Below are 17,637 nucleotides of genomic sequence, written 5' to 3'. Positions count from 1 at the left end.
TTGGTAAACATTAAGTACGTTTTCCATTTCTGTGAGTATTTCTGTTTTGAAAATAAATTAATTTTTATAATTTTTTTAGATTCTACATGTAAGTTATATATATTTGTCTTTCTGTCTGATTGACTCCAATTAGTATGATAGTCTCTAGGCCCATCCATGTTGCTGCAAATGGCATTATTTCATTCATTTTTATAGCTGAGTAATATTCCACTGTGTTTGTGTGTGTGTGTGTGTGTGTGTGTGTGTGTATACATTATATATATGTATAAAACACCTTCTTTACCCATTTATCTGTTGATGGACATTTAGGTTGCTTCCAAGTCTTAGTGTCAATAGTGCTATTATGAACATTGGAGTAAATATATTTTTCAAAATACAGTATTTGTATTTTCCAAATATATGCCTGGAAGTGGGATTGTTGTATCATACGGTAACTCTATTTTTAGTTTTTTAAGGAACCCCCATACTTTTTTATATTGTGGCTGCATCAATTTACATTCCCACCAATAGTGTAGGAGGGTTCCCTTTTCCCCACACTCTCTCCAGCATTTACTTGTAGACTTTTGATGATGGCCATTCTGACCAGAGTGAGGTGATACATCATTGTAGTTTTGATTTGCATTTCTTTAATAATTAATAATTCATGTGCCTATTGGCTATCTATATGTCTTCTTTGGAGAAATGTCTATTTAGGACTTCTGCCCATTTTTTAATTGGGTTGTTTGTCTTTCTGGTATTGAGCTATATGAGCTGTTAGTATATTTTAGAAATTATTCTCTTGTCAGTTGCTTCCTTTGCAAATATTTTCTCCCATTCCATAGGTTGTCTTTTCATTTTGTTTATAGTTTCCTTTGCTTTACAAAGCTTTTAAGTTTAATTAGGTCCCATTTGGTCTTTTCTGTTTTTTGTTTTGCTTTTTGCTTTTATTTCCGTTACTCTAGGAGACAGATCCAAAAAATATGGTGGTGATTTATGTCAAAGAATGCTATGCCTGTGTTTTCCTCTAGGAGTTTTAGAGTATCCACTCTTACATATTTAAGTCTTTAATCCATTTTGAGTTTATTTATTTATTTTTTAGTATTTTTTGGCAGGGTAATTAGGTTTATTTATTTTTAGAGGTAGCGCTAGGGATTAAACCCAGGACCTTGCACATGCTAAGCATACACTCTATCACTGGAGCTACACCTTCCCTCTGAGTTTATTTTGCATATGATGGTGAAAGAGAATGTTCTAATTTCATTCTTTTACATGTAGATGTCCACTTTTCCTGGCACTGCTTATTGAAGAGACTGTCTTTTCATCATTGTATATTCTCGTCTCCTTTGTTATAAATTAATTGACTATAAGTATATGAATCTATTTCTAGGCTCTTAATCCTATTCCACTCATCTATATGTCTGTTTTTGTGCCAATACCATGCTGTTTTGATTACCACGGCTTTGTCGTATAGTCTGAAATCAGGAGGTGTAATTCCCCCAGCCTTGTTTTTCTTTCTCAAGATTGTTTTGGATAGTCAGTCTTATGTTTCCATACAGATTTAATTTTTTTTTTTAGTCCTGTGAAAAATTCCATTGGTAATTTGATAGGGATTACATTGAATCTGTAGATTGCATCAGGTAGTACGGTGATTTTAACAACATTGATTCTTCCGATCCAAGAACATGGTATGTATTTTTTCCATCTGTTTGTGTCATCTTCAACTTCTTTCATCACAGTCTTACAGTTTTCAGAGTACACGTCTTTTGCCTCCTTAGGTAGGTTCATTCCTAGGTATTTTATTATTTTTAATGCAGTGGTAAATGGGAGTATTTCCTAAATTTCTCATTCTGATATTGTTAGTGTATACAAATGCAATGGATTTCTGTATATTACTGTGTCCTGTATATTTGCCAAATTCATTGATGAGTTTCAGCAGTTTTCTGGTAGCATCTTTAGGATTTTATGTATAGTATCATGTCATCTGCAAACAGTGACAGTTTTACCTGTTTCTTTCCAATTTGGATTCCTTTGATTTCTATTTCTTCTCTGATTGCTTGACTAAGACTTTCAAACTGTGTTGAATAAGAGTGGTGAGAATGGGCATCCTTGTCTTGTTCCCAGATTTGTTCCCTTAACAAAATACTAGCAAATCTAGCAAATTGACTCCAGAATACATTAGAAGGATCATACACCATGATCAAGTGGGATTAATCCCAGGGGTGCAGGATTTTTCAATACCAACAAATAAATCAATGTGATACACCATGTTGATAAACAGAAGAATATAAGCAATATGATCATCTCAATAGATGCAGAAAAAGATTTTGATAAAATTCAACCTCCATTTATGATAAAAACTCTCCAGTAAGTGGGCACAGAGGGAACATACCTCAACATAATAAAGACCATATACAGGAAACCCACATCAAACATACTCAGCAGTGAACAGGTGAGAGCGTTTCCTCTAAGATCAGGAGGTAAGTCTGGTCCAGACTCCTGTCAAGGTGCTTTTTTTGTCCTGGGTCCTGGTGTGCATGAGGTTTTGTGTGTGCCCTTTAAGAGTGAAGTCTCTATTTCCTGTAGTCTGTTGGGATTCCTGAAATTATGCTCTGCTGGAATTCAGAGCAAAATTCTCTGGGGCCTTGTCTTTCCCATAGAGGACCCCCAGGCTGTAGAGACTGATGTGGGGCTCAGAACTCTCACTCCTGTGGGAGAACCTCTGCAATATAATTATTCTCTAGTGTGGATCACCCACCCAAAGGTATGTGACTTAATTTTACTGCAAGTCCACCCTGCCTACCTGTCCTGTTGTGGTTCCTTCTTTATGTATTTAGTTATAGAAGAACTTTTCTGGTAGATTTCAGTCTTTCTCATTGATGGTTGTTTTGCAGGTAGTTGTGGTTTTGTTGTGCTCATGAAAGGAGGTGAGCTCAGGGTCTTGGTATCTGCCACCTTGGCTGATCCCCTTCTCCTACAAGTTTTTATACATGAATTTTCATCTTCATTTAATTTAAAATATGTTTTAACTTGCCTACATGTTTCCTCTTTGTTCCAAGTGCTGCTTAATTTTCAAATATTTGAGTATTGTCATGTATCTTTCTGTTATTGATTTCTAGTTTATATTCACAGAACATAATAGAATTAATTTCTATTCTTTTAAATTTCATAAGGTTTGTTTTGTGGCCCAGAATATGATGTCTTAATGAATGTTCCCTGTATACATAAGAGGTATATTAGTGATATATTGTTACATAACAAATTACCATGAAACCTAAAAAAGCATATATTTATTTTCTCATCATTTCCATGGGTCAGGTATACATGCAAAGCTTAGCAGGGTCTTCCGTCTCAGAGTCTGTCACAACTGCAATAAAAATGTCATTTGGCTGCAGTCATGCAGAGGCTCAACTGGGGAAGAATCCACGTCCAAGCTCATGTGGTTGTTGGCGGGATTCACTTCTTCTCAGGCAGTTAGACTGAGGGCCTGTACTCCTTACTGGGTTTTGGCCAGATGCTGTCATCAATTCTTTGCCCTATGGGTCTCTCCAACACAGCAGATTGCTTCATCGAACTGTGAAAGCCAGCAAGGCTACAGAAAGAGTTAGCTAGCAAAATGGAAGTCATTCTTTTTCACCTAACCTCAGAAGTGACATCATCACATTTGCCACTAACTGTTTGATAAAAGCAATTCAAGAGGTCTGGCCTACTCTTAAGGGAAGGATCTTACACTAGAACGTGTATATCAGAAGGTCAAATCACCACTCCTTTGCTCCCCACTCTCTGTTCCCCAGCAAGTGTCCCCAGGAGGAGATACAGTGATCAAGATGCAACCCTGGGCTTTCTTTGTGTGTTTCTCTTCTTTCAAGGGTAGAATTTCTTTCTGTGTAATGTCTGGAAACTGTTACATCTTTTATCCAGTGTTACAGTTGATTTCAGCAAGGGGCAAGTTTTGCACCTGCTACTCTGTTGTTACTAGGAGAGTCACTTGCTGGTATTTTGGTTGGGATTGTACTGAATCTGTAGTTTACTATGGGGATAACTGATATCCATATCCAAGTTCATGATGTCTTAATAATGAGTTATCCAATTCATTAGTATGGTACTTGTCTCCATTTCTTTAGTCCTACTTTAATCTTTTTTTTCAGCAGTGTTTTGTAGTTGTCAGCTTAAATGATTTATTTTATTTTTCTTATTTATTTATTTATTTATTTATATTGAAGTACTTAAATGAGTTTTAAGGTTAATTTCTGTTTTTTCCTACCACACACATATGTTTGTATTGATCTTTCATTCCCACAACTTGCTAAATCCACTTGTTATTTCTAATAAGCCTTTCTAAATTTATTCAGATTTTCAAGTCTATGTTATGCCTACTATACAGTGTATGAATATAGTATGTTTTACTTCTTCTTTTTTAAACTTTATTTAGTTTCTTTTCCTGGCCTATTGTACTGGCTAGAAATTACATGAAATAGAAATTGTAAGTGGATAGTTTTCTTTTTCACAATTTTATGAACCTTATATTAATTATGATGTTACCCACAGGTTTTTCATAGATACCTTATCTCTTTGAGGAATTTTCCTTCTGTTACTGATTTGCTGACAGTTTTTATTAAGAAGTCTGCTGAACTATATTAAATAAGTTATTATGACTCAATTTGAAATGAACCTTTATAACTTATTTTGCTTCTGTTCTGTCATATCTATACCTAGGCATAAAAAGGGAGGAGACTTTTTAAGATTAAATGACATAAAAGCCAAACACAATGTGTAAAACTCATTTGGATTTTGATTTAAAAAATAAAAATAAGTGTAACATTTTGAGGATGAGTGGGAAATATGAAAATAGACTAGTTTTATTAATTTATACCAAAATTACTGATTTTATACATTATTATAATTCACTATGATTATGTAAGAAGCTGTTCATGATTTCTAAATACAGTTGTGAATTATGTAGAGGTGAAATAACATGGTAACTGAAATTTGCTTTAAATTACTTCTGTATAAAAACCCTAAACACTAAAAAAAATTTAAATAACTGAGATAAAAGCCTAAGAATTGTTACCTTTAGGTAATGGGTATCTATGGATCCATTTCCTTTGTAATATGTGGAATTTCTTTGGAATATGTTTAAAACAATTAGAATGGCTCCAAGAGTATCACTTTCTTGCAGCTCTATTTTCAGGGTTTTGACATGTATGCATGCACATAAATACCATCTCCCTCTTTCCAAAAGTGTCTTGAATCTATTTCAGGATTCAGTCAAGAGGCATTATGTCTGCACAATAAAACAAAAATGAAAAAAGTATAAAGATGCCACAAAAAGTGTAATTTTTATGTGTTTGTTGGAGAATTATTCATTTTATTTGCTAAGAATCACCTATATTTTTGATAAACAACATTTGGTTGTGTGAATGCACACCTGTTTTTTTATTGTTCTAAATTATTTTCTTATTTATGAATGCATGATTTTTCCCCAGGAGTTTGCTGTTGAGAATTCTGAGCTATGAATCTCCTTGTACATGTTTCATGAAGCACATGGGAAATATTTTCTTTGAACAGACACCTTTCAGTTACATTTTGCTAGAGAGGAGATGTATAGCTTCATAATTATGAGACCATACTAAACTGTAGCACCAAACTTTCAAAGTGGATATATCATTTTCACCACCACTAGGAATGGGTCCCACTGGATCTGTATTCTCCTCAACATTTGTTGTCATCAGATTAATTTTTCATTATAATCTTTTATTTTTTGCCAACAACAAGACTATGTAGCATTAACCCACTGTGGCTGTGATTTTTATCTAACACTAATGAGGTTAAGCATCTTTATGTATTGGTGATGTACATGTCTTTTTTTTTTTTTGAGATACCTATTTATGCCATTTTTTCCTTGGACTTTTTATACTTTTCTTAGTGATTTGTATATTTTTTATATATTTTGATACTAACCTGTTTTGATTATATGTCTTAGAAATAGATTCTCCAGGATCCAAATAAGTACTGAATAAATGAATGAATAAATATCAAATTAAAACACTTGTTCAAAAACTGAATTTTGCATGCAGCTGCTATATAAATTTGGCAAAGTCACTTAATATATCTGAATTTCAGTTTTCTGTGTCAAATACTTTTAATACTTTAACAGCTTTTATTTCACTGTTTGACTTAATGATAAACTGAGATGGTGCAGAAATTGAAAAGCATTTTATATCAGTGAATATTTCTTATCGATATTAAATAACATAAGCAGATAAATACATGCCTACATATATATATATATATGCATACACAGATGTATCAAATGATAAATATTTCAAGCATTAGAGAAATCTGATATTATAGTGTGTCTACTATTTTACCAAGTATATAGCAATGATTTCTTTCTGACATTGAAGCCAAATAATATTTCTTAGAAAAGTGTATATTTTTAAAATTTAAGCACTAAAAATTTCCACATTTACGTGTACTTTATATCTTTCTTGAAGTAGAATTTCAGGGGTCCAACATAATATTTGAGATTTATCAGCGTTTAAGTAAGGATAAGAATTGATTTTTCTCTTCTGTTTGTAATATGATCCTGTCTAACTTCTGCTGTCTCTTCCTCCAAAGAAACATATCTGTGTCTATTTGTAAAGATGCCTATAGCCTAAGTCCCTTTGCTGAGTTGCAATTAATAACATATAACTGACCAAGGAAAGTTCACCCTAGATCAAATCATATGTAATTATATTTTCCATCTTGATCTTGATATCTTCATTTGATTTGGGCAATTTGTCAAAGCATAATGAACTTCACACTTTATTATTTGAGAGGTTAGTAATATAATATTTTATCTAATAAAATTTATGTATAAATCTAAATAGATTTATACATAAATGATGTTTTAATATAACCATGAAAATATATAGAAAATAAAATACAGTATTTAGCATAAAATTTTGAGTTCAATTTTAACATCTTATTCTTTAATAAAAGTGACACATTGCTGCTGAATTATATTAATTTCAGATTTGGTTTTGGAATTTTATCAAAGTTGTTCAATTGCACTATACAAAGCTAGCCAGAAGGCAATTGATAAACTGAAACTGGGCCTAATCCAGAAAAAATTGCAGGTCATGCTAAATATACCATTTTGTTAGATACATGCTATTATTTTAGCTGTGTTAATGTTTAACAGTTGGCCAAAACCATCCTCATATTCAAGTTAAAATGATTTAAACAAAAGCATTTTATGTATCAGTGCAACTGCTCACAGCATTTAATACCCTAGAAAAGTTCTACTACATTTGTGAGAAACATATATGAAAAATTTAAACATGATTGATTAAAGCCTCTCCATACTATGGTCATAGAGTGGAGAGAACAAAGTTTAGATGTTAGATATAATATTTAAGGTGCTTTTCCTCGATGACCCACAGGAGAATTCAAACTGGAGTTGAGAATTCAGAATTGTGTTGTCACATATGCAAATTTTGTCTCATTGAACATTCTGCCAATAATTTCTGAAGAGTCCTGTCCCAGTTATTAGGGCTGTATATGAAATTACTCAATAACTTAGTGGCTTAAAACAACAACATTAATTTTACTTATAACAGCTATCTCTGTTGAACTCAACAACACCCATGGTGGCTTGGAAAATGAAGCTAGAATCATTTGAAGGCATGCTTAGAACATGAAAGAACACCTAGTGGATAGAACCCCTGAATTTCCTCAGTTAACTGTCTCTGTGTGACCTCCTCGTGTGGTATTTCCAGTATAGTGATTTCAGTAACCGTATTTCTTATATTCCAACTCATGGCTCCTCAAACACTCATTCAAGAGAGAGGCAGATAGAAGCCTTAAGTCACATAGCTTCACTTTCATCATAATACATTGGTCAAGTCAGGTACAAAGTATACCTACTTCAAGAATAGAAAACATAGACCTCCATCTCTCAAAAGAAGAATGCTAACATGAAATTATAAGAACATATATATATATATATGTATATATGTGTGTTGTATATATATGTTGATATGAACATCTTCAGCAAATTCCATCTGCCCCAAGCTCTGAAATGGAAAAGGTAGATGCTAAAAGGAAAAATAATATAAATGTAACCTAGCCTAAAAGGGAAAAGATAAGGATCAGGATCAGCAATAGATCATCTGAGGAAGCCCCTAACTGAAGGTATGGTGGATCCAGGTACATTTTGATAAGTTTCACCATTATGAAAAATTGCCCAATACCAGCTGAGAAACACAACACCAAATACCACTTCTGCTTTCACTGCAACCTAAGTGACTTGAAGAGGAACAGCGCTAACAAACAAGGGCTCCACAGCATGGAGCTAAAGCAGCCTTCCTGCTTTAAACGTATCGAGTCTGTCACATAAGTGAACTAACTGGGGAAGACAGTAGGTGCTTCTCGTCTGTGAAGAGGACAGTAGTGTCTGCCTGAGATGTCACTGGGGGGGAAGGGTACTGTTTAATGTTTATGACTTATACTTGGTGCTTTAGAGAATTCTGGCTGATCCAGTTTAGCACACTAAAGCATTCTCTTTCGATTCATGAACTTTAAAAAGCCTTTCCTTTCTCAGTCTCTGTAGACTATTAACTGAATCTGTACATTTCACTTCTTCTGCCTTTTGCAGACCAGTCGTTTCTGACTGTGTTCTTTCTTTCCACCTGCCTGTCCTGCATCGGTGGCTTCAGAGTGACCTTGAGTTCCTGTGTGAGCTTTTTGTCCTAACTGCATAGGCCAGGCCCTCCACTCTGATATCCAGCTCTAAATATTAGAATCACATTACAGAAACTGACCCCAGGGCTCCTATTTCAAGGTTGGATGACCAGAAGTTTATAAAACACATTGTTTACTTCATTAAATTCTCTCAATCCTATGGTTTAGTGTCAATATTATTATCTTAGCTTTCGAGTAAAGAAAGGCTTATGATTGTTTGAAGTCACACAACATGTAAATAATGTCATGATAATTCAATTATTCTAACCCTAATCTAGACTCTTCTGCATACCACAGGAATCATTCAGGTATTTTGATGACACTCAAGCTTTTAACATTTCTGACTGTAAATGTTAATATCGGAATTTATCAAGTATATCCAAGTTTCACGTATCTTTCTTGCCAAGATTGAGATTTAGCCTGTAGCATACATAGTCTTTAATATGTACTATGCTTTTCTATAAATGTTTTGGATGCATTGCTCACTTACTTGTGACAGCAACACTATGAGGGAGTTAAACATAAATATCTTAGAGAGGAGTAAGGTAAGGTTTTCTTGGTTTTTTTTCCTTAAGTGTACATCACATATTGATTACCAACAACACTCAACTCCAAAAGTGGACACAAGGATTAACAGTAAAAATTCATTGCACTATGTAGTAAAGCATTACTAGTACCTTTCATAAAAAATGTACAAACTATGTTAAAAATTTATCAAGCCTTGAAATGATTTGGTTACAGATATTTATAACACACACATTGTTATGTACAGACGTGTGTAATACATATGTATGAAACACAAACCTGGATAACCTGTCTCCAGGTTTAGTATACTTACCCAGTATGCAGTATTGTTTCTGTCCAACTAAAAGTCTCCTCAGAACTTTAGCAAAGAGCTTTCTTAAGTTAACGAATATAATCAAAGTGGAAATGCTTAAACAAAACCAAGTTTTAAACAATTAGATTATTAAATTCTTAACTTAATTATTAATTTATTTCTTGTAAGACTGTTTGTCATAAAGTGATTTCTTTCCAGTTGAAAACATTCACCAGATTCAAGATTAAATTGCATATAATAATATGCCAACAAACACCTTGTATGATTTTTTTATATTGATACCAGAAAAAAAAGATATATTTTCTAGTTCTTAAAGTAAAATGCTTAAAGCATCGATTCATAAATCTCAATCTTAGCCAGAAAAATATCTTTCAACATTGTTTCTCTATAGTAGATGGGAATTTATTAATTTAAGAAGATTAAAAATGTGATTGCTCTATGGATTTAAATAATTAAAACAGTAATTAAATCACTGTAATGATATGAATCATTCAGTATTCACACCACGATCTATAATTTCTAAAATTATCTATGTAGTTTAAGGCAACATGGTGCCATTCATTACTAATTAAATTTTGTTCCTATTCTAATAATTATTACAATTTACTTAAAAACCTAGTGGACAAATGGACAAAATCCTTAATGTAAATAACAGTTTAGTTTTTTGAAAATATTTTTTAATGTTTTTGAAGCTGATTGTTTAAATTACTGCTCATCCTGGCTGCTCTTTGAGTATTTAGACCAACTCATTTATATTGTGTTTAAGCTTTTCCCATCTCAAAAAAAATTATCGTTTATAAGCTCTGCTCCTTTTCTTTTTTTTTTTTTCCTCTAGAAATGTGAAATACCTCATCATCTTGTATGCTGCATTTTACAGTTGCTTTTCTACATGCTTCCTTATGTGTTAGGTACATCATATACCTTTTTTCAAGGACCTCTGGGTTTATGACAAACTCAAAGACTAGACTTAAGTGACGTTTCTTGACTCTACATAAAAGGGCTCAAATTAACTATAGTGTTTTTGTTTATACAAATCACTAAGACATTAATGAAATGCTCCTCTGTGTACCACTGGGGAAATTCTGGGTAAGTTACCTGTCATGATAAACTTGCCCATCTTGCAGCCGTAGTTTAATCACTGCTTATCTTCTGTCACCTCAAGATCCTATATATTGAAATCAAGAAGCACATTTTACTTTTGTGTTCCTTAATCCCTAAAATAGTGTACATAACATACTAAGTATGTGTATGTATGTAATGAATGCTAGTGTTCACCCTGCCAGTGTATTTATTATGAGAAAGTACTATTTTCTGGGCCCTCCCAGGAGACATATCTAGAAAGAGATTAACAAGTTGCACATAATCAATTTACTTGGACAGTCTTATTTACTTAAAGACATTTATAGTACAAAACTACTTTCTGTCAACCTACCAGGTTAATAATTCAAATTATTTGCTGTTCTAAAAAATACTGAATTGGAATAAGTAGAAATCGTGCATATATTGATAATTTTGGTCCAAATTAACATTTCACACTTTTGTAGTTGGAATCAACCTTAGAATCTGTAACAAAAAATCTATTCCTCATATTTTTCTCAGTGATGCTGCAGTAAGAAAAAAATCCCCAGATCTCAGTGACTTAACAACAAAAATATTTACTTCATTCTTCATGTTCAAATACATTATTCATATTCTTCTTGGAGAGTATGTCAGCTGTGTCTCTACTCCAGGTACAGACCCATTCCAGGACCAAGACTGAAGCAGAGTCATTATCTGAGAGCTTCTGTTCTTATGGCAGGGGACAGTGTGTGGAATGCAAAGTTCTGCTATACATGTTAAATGCTTCTACTTATACATGATACATCTTGGGTTTTCCCACTTTCTATTGACCAAAACATGTCCATGCTTAACAGTGAGGTGAGAAACGTGCCTAAGATGTTGATGGGTAATCCTATCAATGAGGAACAAATAATTACAAAATAATAATACAATATTCAAAAATAAAATGCCAATTCTTGCAAATATTTTTATTTTAAGATTTGGCAGTGTAATTGGGTGGTCCCAAGTACTTGATGGAAACTAATTCTAGTTAGAAATTGGATTAAAACAGTATGTGTTTAGGTGGGTACATTAGGTACATTGGCTTCTTTATGTAAGAAAAATCCCTTAGATAAGAACATTTAGTATTTTAAGAAAGGAAGAACTACCACCATAGACAGCAGTATGACAACTTGTTTAGTTGGCATGGAAAGTTTTAGTGTGTTTAGTAATTCAGATAAACCCAAATCCTCTGATCCTTCCATATGTTTGCATTCCTATTCTTTGGGTCCCACCTTTCCTCCATCAATGCTCTTAATTTCATAGAAGATACTTGATGAGCCTGTACTTTATCAATTTAATCAGAATTTGACTAATATTATCATTTGGAAGCCTGCAGAATCAAACTTTTGTGGGGGGCCTATTGTGGTGCTCCAGCTTCATTTATAAGAGATTATTTAAAATAATAAGAGAAAGTTTGTACTATGAGATAAAATTTTGAAATTAGAAATTTTAAGTTGTCATTCTCTTCTTTATGCAGTGGAGTCGGTAACAACCACTCCACCACAATGATGTCAAGTTATTCTTATGTTCATTTTGTTCTATTGATGCAGGAAAAAATGGATGTGAGGCGTGAGGAGGGCCATGTCCCAGGCCTCAGTTGAACCCCTGGGAAGTGCCCTGCCAAGTGTGGGTCCTTGGCTTTGCATGGGAAAGATTTCAAGAGCAAGCCACAGTTGAGTAAAGGCAGATTTATTTAGAGAGATGCATACTGCATAGAGTGTAGGCTGTTTCAAAAGGTAAGAGAAAGACCATGAGGTGTGAGGGTTGGGTGCTCAGATTAGAGTAAAAGTAGATACACACTCCATAGACAGAGTGTGGGCTATCTCTGAAGAGGAGGGTAGAGACAGAGGCAGACATGAGGAGCCTTGTTGCCAATTTTTATGGGCTTTCTAGCTTCATATCCTATAAGTGGAAGGACCAGTCTAACTAGGCTGGGGAAGGGGCTGGGATTCCCAGGCAGTTGGCCATTTCCCACTCTTTGACCTTTTATGGCTAGCCTTGGGACTATCATGGCATCTGTGGGCATGTTATTCATCGTGTTAATATATTGCAATGGGTGTATAATGAAACTCAAGGTCTACTAGAAGTCAAATCTACCATTTTGAGCCTCAAGGCCTAATGGGGGTTGAATCTTTCACCATTCTGATGTTAATTGCTGTGTTATTCTTTAAATGGCTGTGCCCTGTCCCCTTCCAGCCTCACTATAGCAGCAGCCACAAGTTCTTAATAAAATTTATCTTTGATGGTTACTTCATTTTAGGTCACAATAAGTAATAATTTGACCAATTACAATTTTTGAAATCCCTGGGAATTTTGAAGACGAATTTCTCAGCTTACTAGCGTGATTTTTTACTACCCTTGGTTCCAAGTCACCAATCTAACATTCTCTGAACTCACCACAACCTCTCATAGTACAGTTTTCTGTATCAATGAGAGCTGGTTTCAAACAAGATCTCCCATTGAATAATTACCTCAGAAAGTCATTCATTAAGAGGAAATTTGGTAGTCAGCACATTTTCAAGGAAAAATGTAGTCCGCATGAGATTTGGAAAACAAGCAATGATTTAGCATAAAACCAGTGTGATGAATACGTTAATGTTTCCATTGCTTAACAAAGCACACCTCAGATTATACTGCTAACTATGACAGCCCGGGTGTCTGCAGTTAACTATTGTATCACAATAACTTCTTACTTGGAAACTCGATGTTGTACTGTTACCGAACTCAGATTCGGCTGCTCGCCACTCACATGCCAATAATTCAAGAGGAAAGTCAGTAAAAAGGAAAGAGGCTTTAATCAGAAAACTGGCCATCTGGGGAGAAGATGAGCGCATGTTCAGAGACCAGCTCTGAAGATTCTGCCCGGTCATGATAGTTTTTAAAGGGAAAAATGGGAGGAAGAATCTCAGTGAATGATCAAGGCAGGAGGTTGGGTTCTGCATCATTCTCTATTGTGTGCAGACTGGCTCTTCATCTCTTCAGATGTCATGTTGCCCTCATGATCTGCCTGAAGGATTGCTACAGGGGCTGTTGGCAGCAGAGAGCTAATCATCCTTTAAGTACCTAATTCTTCAACTACTTAATTCTTCATTCTTATGTCTTTTCATCTAGGAAAACCATCTACAAGTTAGATTGTGTGTGCATTCAAGAGAGCGTAAGTTAGGAGTTAGTTTCAATTGCTTAGTGATCTCATTCCTGTAATTGGGTTCTTTTATGGTTAGAAGAGAACAGAAATGGGCAAACAGGAAAGGGGCAAAAGAGCTGCTTTCAGTACCATTGAGTCTCTGCTACCATCCTTAGCTAGAATGGATTCTTCTTGAACTTTAATTATTTACGTTGATAATTTTATATTCAGTTTCACTGGCAGGTATGTCTAAGTTTAAACGCAGGTGTGTTAGGTGCAAGAGAGTCTGGGAAAGTAGGAATCTTACTTTCCTATAGTAGAATGTGAATCCTAACAATAGTTAGTTATAAAGTGGAAGATAATCCAAACAGGAAAATAGTTTAGATTCAGACAACAAAAATGAATGGCATTTATCCTTTATATGTACACCTGTTTACCCCTATGCATAGAAAAGTTCTTTGAAGGAGATACCCAGATATTAATGAGGCAGGTTCTGATACCTGAGATAGGTACTTTATTCTATAGAAGAGATCATAAAAAATTGTAGTTCTTTTTTAATAATTAGATGTTTACTGTAACACAGCCACACTCAATGCTCTTATATTGTCTATGGCCACTTTTGCACTGCTTTGGCAGAATTGAGTAGTTGAGACAGGCATGGTGCACAGAGTCTAAAATACTATCTGACATTTACAGAAAAAGTTTGCTAAACTCTGCTATAGATTATTGATATTTTCTGAAATGTTAGGAGCAAAACAGTAACTACTGTGGTACTCCTGCAGATCATTTTATTTTTATTATTTTTTTCGACTGTTGTGCAATGAAAAATAAACATACATTTCTCTTGGAGAACACTTCCATTCTAAAACTGACTAAAATAAAAAGGAAACAGATTTTTGAGGAAAAAAGTACACATAACATTGCTAATGAAATGTCTGTATGAATGTCAGAGAATAAATACATCTTACACAGGTTAAAAAGAACTGTAAAATGAGTGCTCAGAAATGAACAGTTCAGAAGATTGAATTTGCTTTCTAATGACATTGGTAGTTTTAGTTTTCAGTAACTTGAGGTGATAGACATCTAGGTGAAAAGGTTCTGTGCGCAGCTTATTTAAGTAAGGTACTGCACATGCTTATAAAAATGCATTGACTTTGTCTTTAAACAGACATCTTAAGTTTGTAAAAGTTTACTTATTTACAAACCTGCTATTTTCCCCATATTACCTTTCCTTTGTACTTTAATCTTCTATGTTTTTCTATGTATTTGAAGCTACCAGTTTGAGACAAATATGATTTCGTATTTCCTAGAGTGTTAATTCTGCTCCGCAAAGGAAAACGCAACCCAAACATAACTGTCCCTGTCATTAAGCAACAGTGTTTTCTCTGGAGCTGCAAACTGCAAAGTGATATAGAAAACAGCAGAAGCTATAAATTTAGGGCATCTGCAATTTTCAAGCAGTTTCCATAATAACTAGACAGAATATTTCCTTTGTTTCCTGGTGAACCATCAGCATTTGCATAAAGATTATATCTCTTGATTGATCTATTTGTTGGAATGAATCACAGAAGTTTTTTTTTTCCCCTCTCTCAAAAGGGGTTTGTCAGTAGTTAGTTAGCAAATGATATATTAACCCAAATTTGGTTTTTTTGAGGAAAGTACCCAATATAAACTTAAGAATATTTTGATAAACCATCTGTAGGCCCACAGCTCTACATAGTCCAACCTCTGCAGTGTCATTTTTCAAAGTTTCTGTTAAAATATATAACTATAGTCAAAATGCCCTGATGGCTTATTTTAGGGAAGAAACAAAAAGGCAAAAGTAACATAACGCATCGTTCTAGCTAAAAAAAAAACCTTACAAGTCATGTGTTTGACAAGTATCATTTAATGTCATTTTCTATTAATATTACAAGAAAATATTTTGTTGTCAATCTTCCCTTTAGTATATCAATTTAAGTCCACTGACACTAGCATAAATGTTCATTTAAATGTATTATTAAAAAAAAATCAAACCTGTTACTTGGAGAAGGGAGCAAAGTACAGTTAAACTGCTCATGAAGTTAGCACAGATCTAAATGTATCTAAAATTAAGAGTTCGGGAATAAAATTTTGTTATACAAATTAAGTCTGATTATAGAACTAGATTATAAGGAATGGACCACTTTGTAATACGTCTTAATAACAATAAATAACATTTAACAAGTTTTTGTTTTTAGGTTCCAGGCACTATGCTAAACATTTTAAAAGCATTTATATAATTCTCTTAAGAACACTAAGTGGTATGTCTGTTTTTTACAGATTAATAATCTCATTTTTAAAAAGGCTAAAAGATTTGAACAGGGTCATATAGCTATTATCCATCATAACAAAAATATAAATATAAAAACATTTCTAGTACTTGAAAGCATCGCAAAGTCAACTCCTTTTTTGATTAGGTGCTGGAAAAACAGATGTAGGGTCTGAGAAGGGCCATGTCCCAGGCTTCAGTTGAGACCCTGGGACGTGCCCCGCCAAGTGTGGGTCCTTGGCTTTGCGCAGGAAAGAATTCAAGAGCTAGCCACAGTTGAGTAAAGGTAGATTTATTCAGAGAGGTACATTGAAAGGCAAGAGAAAGGCCACGAAGTGTGGGGTTTGGGTTCTCAGATTAAAAGTAGGTACACACTCCATAGACAAGAGTGCGGGCCATCTCCAAAGTGGGAGAGAGAGAGTGGGCAGCAGCTGCGAGGCACCTTATTGCCAGTTTTTATGGGCTTGGTGGCTTCATATGCTAGTAAGTGGAAGGACCAGTCTAACTAGGCTGGGGAACGGGCTGGGATTCCCAGGAAGTTAGCCATTTCCCACTCTTGAGCTTTTGTGGCTAGGCTTGAGACTGTCATGGCACCTGTGGGCGTGTTATTTACCATATTAATATATTACAATGGGTGTATAAGCTCAAGATCTGTTAGAAGTCAAACCTCCCACCATCTTGAGCCTCAAGGCCTACTGGGGGTTGAATCTTTCACCATTTTGATGTTAATTGCTATAGCATTCCTTGAATGGCTGTGCCCTGCTCTCTTCCTGTCTCAATTCCGTTCTTAGAAATAGAAGAGACAAGATAAATTAATGACGTGTTATAAAAGGGGAACCTCAAATACACCTTCTATTCATCACTCAGGACTTATCTTTCCCATTAGTCAACCCTAGGCATATATTTATTTGCTTTGATTTCTTTAGCCTCTATAAATGGCCTGTGTGGATTAGATCTGTGGGCTGTTTCTGCAATTTCTAAGCCAGGCCTTACCCTTTATTCTGCCCTCTCCATTAACATGAGTAGACTTGACTTTGCTATGTGCTTATTCCTGGAATCCCATCCATTAGGTCCCATATTGCTGGGGAAGATTCTAGCACCCAAAACAAAATTCTTATGTATTTTAACACATTTCCAGATGGTAAAAGTGAAAAATGTACATAATTTCAAGAATGATTAAAGAAAATGATGCATGAAATATTATTCAATAAGAAATTAATACCACTGAAAATAACACTAATATTTTCATATGAAATTGTCTGCATTGACAAAGAATACTAGATTCTTACCCATTGAATCTGTGATATTCAAGCTTAAAATTTACCCGACTGTGCCTTTTCTTTCTTTCTTCAGTTCCCCCATTTTTCTCCCCAGGAAACTCCACTGTCCACCCAGTCTTCTGTCTCAGGAAAAGCGACTTGTTAATTACTTAGATATATAATCACTGCCAGGTATACTTGCATTTTTTAAAAAGAAAATTATCATGGTAACTCCAAAAGAAATTGGATAGCACACCATCTCGCAAATAATATATTCTCAATAAACATTCATTCTCCTCCTAAATTCTAAAAACTCAGA

This window comes from Camelus bactrianus, chromosome 12 (assembly GCF_048773025.1).
Source record: "Camelus bactrianus isolate YW-2024 breed Bactrian camel chromosome 12, ASM4877302v1, whole genome shotgun sequence".
In the NCBI taxonomy this organism is placed as follows: domain Eukaryota; kingdom Metazoa; phylum Chordata; class Mammalia; order Artiodactyla; family Camelidae; genus Camelus; species Camelus bactrianus.
The sequence above is the reverse complement of the archived record's forward strand: the minus strand, read 5'-3'. Positions refer to the sequence as shown.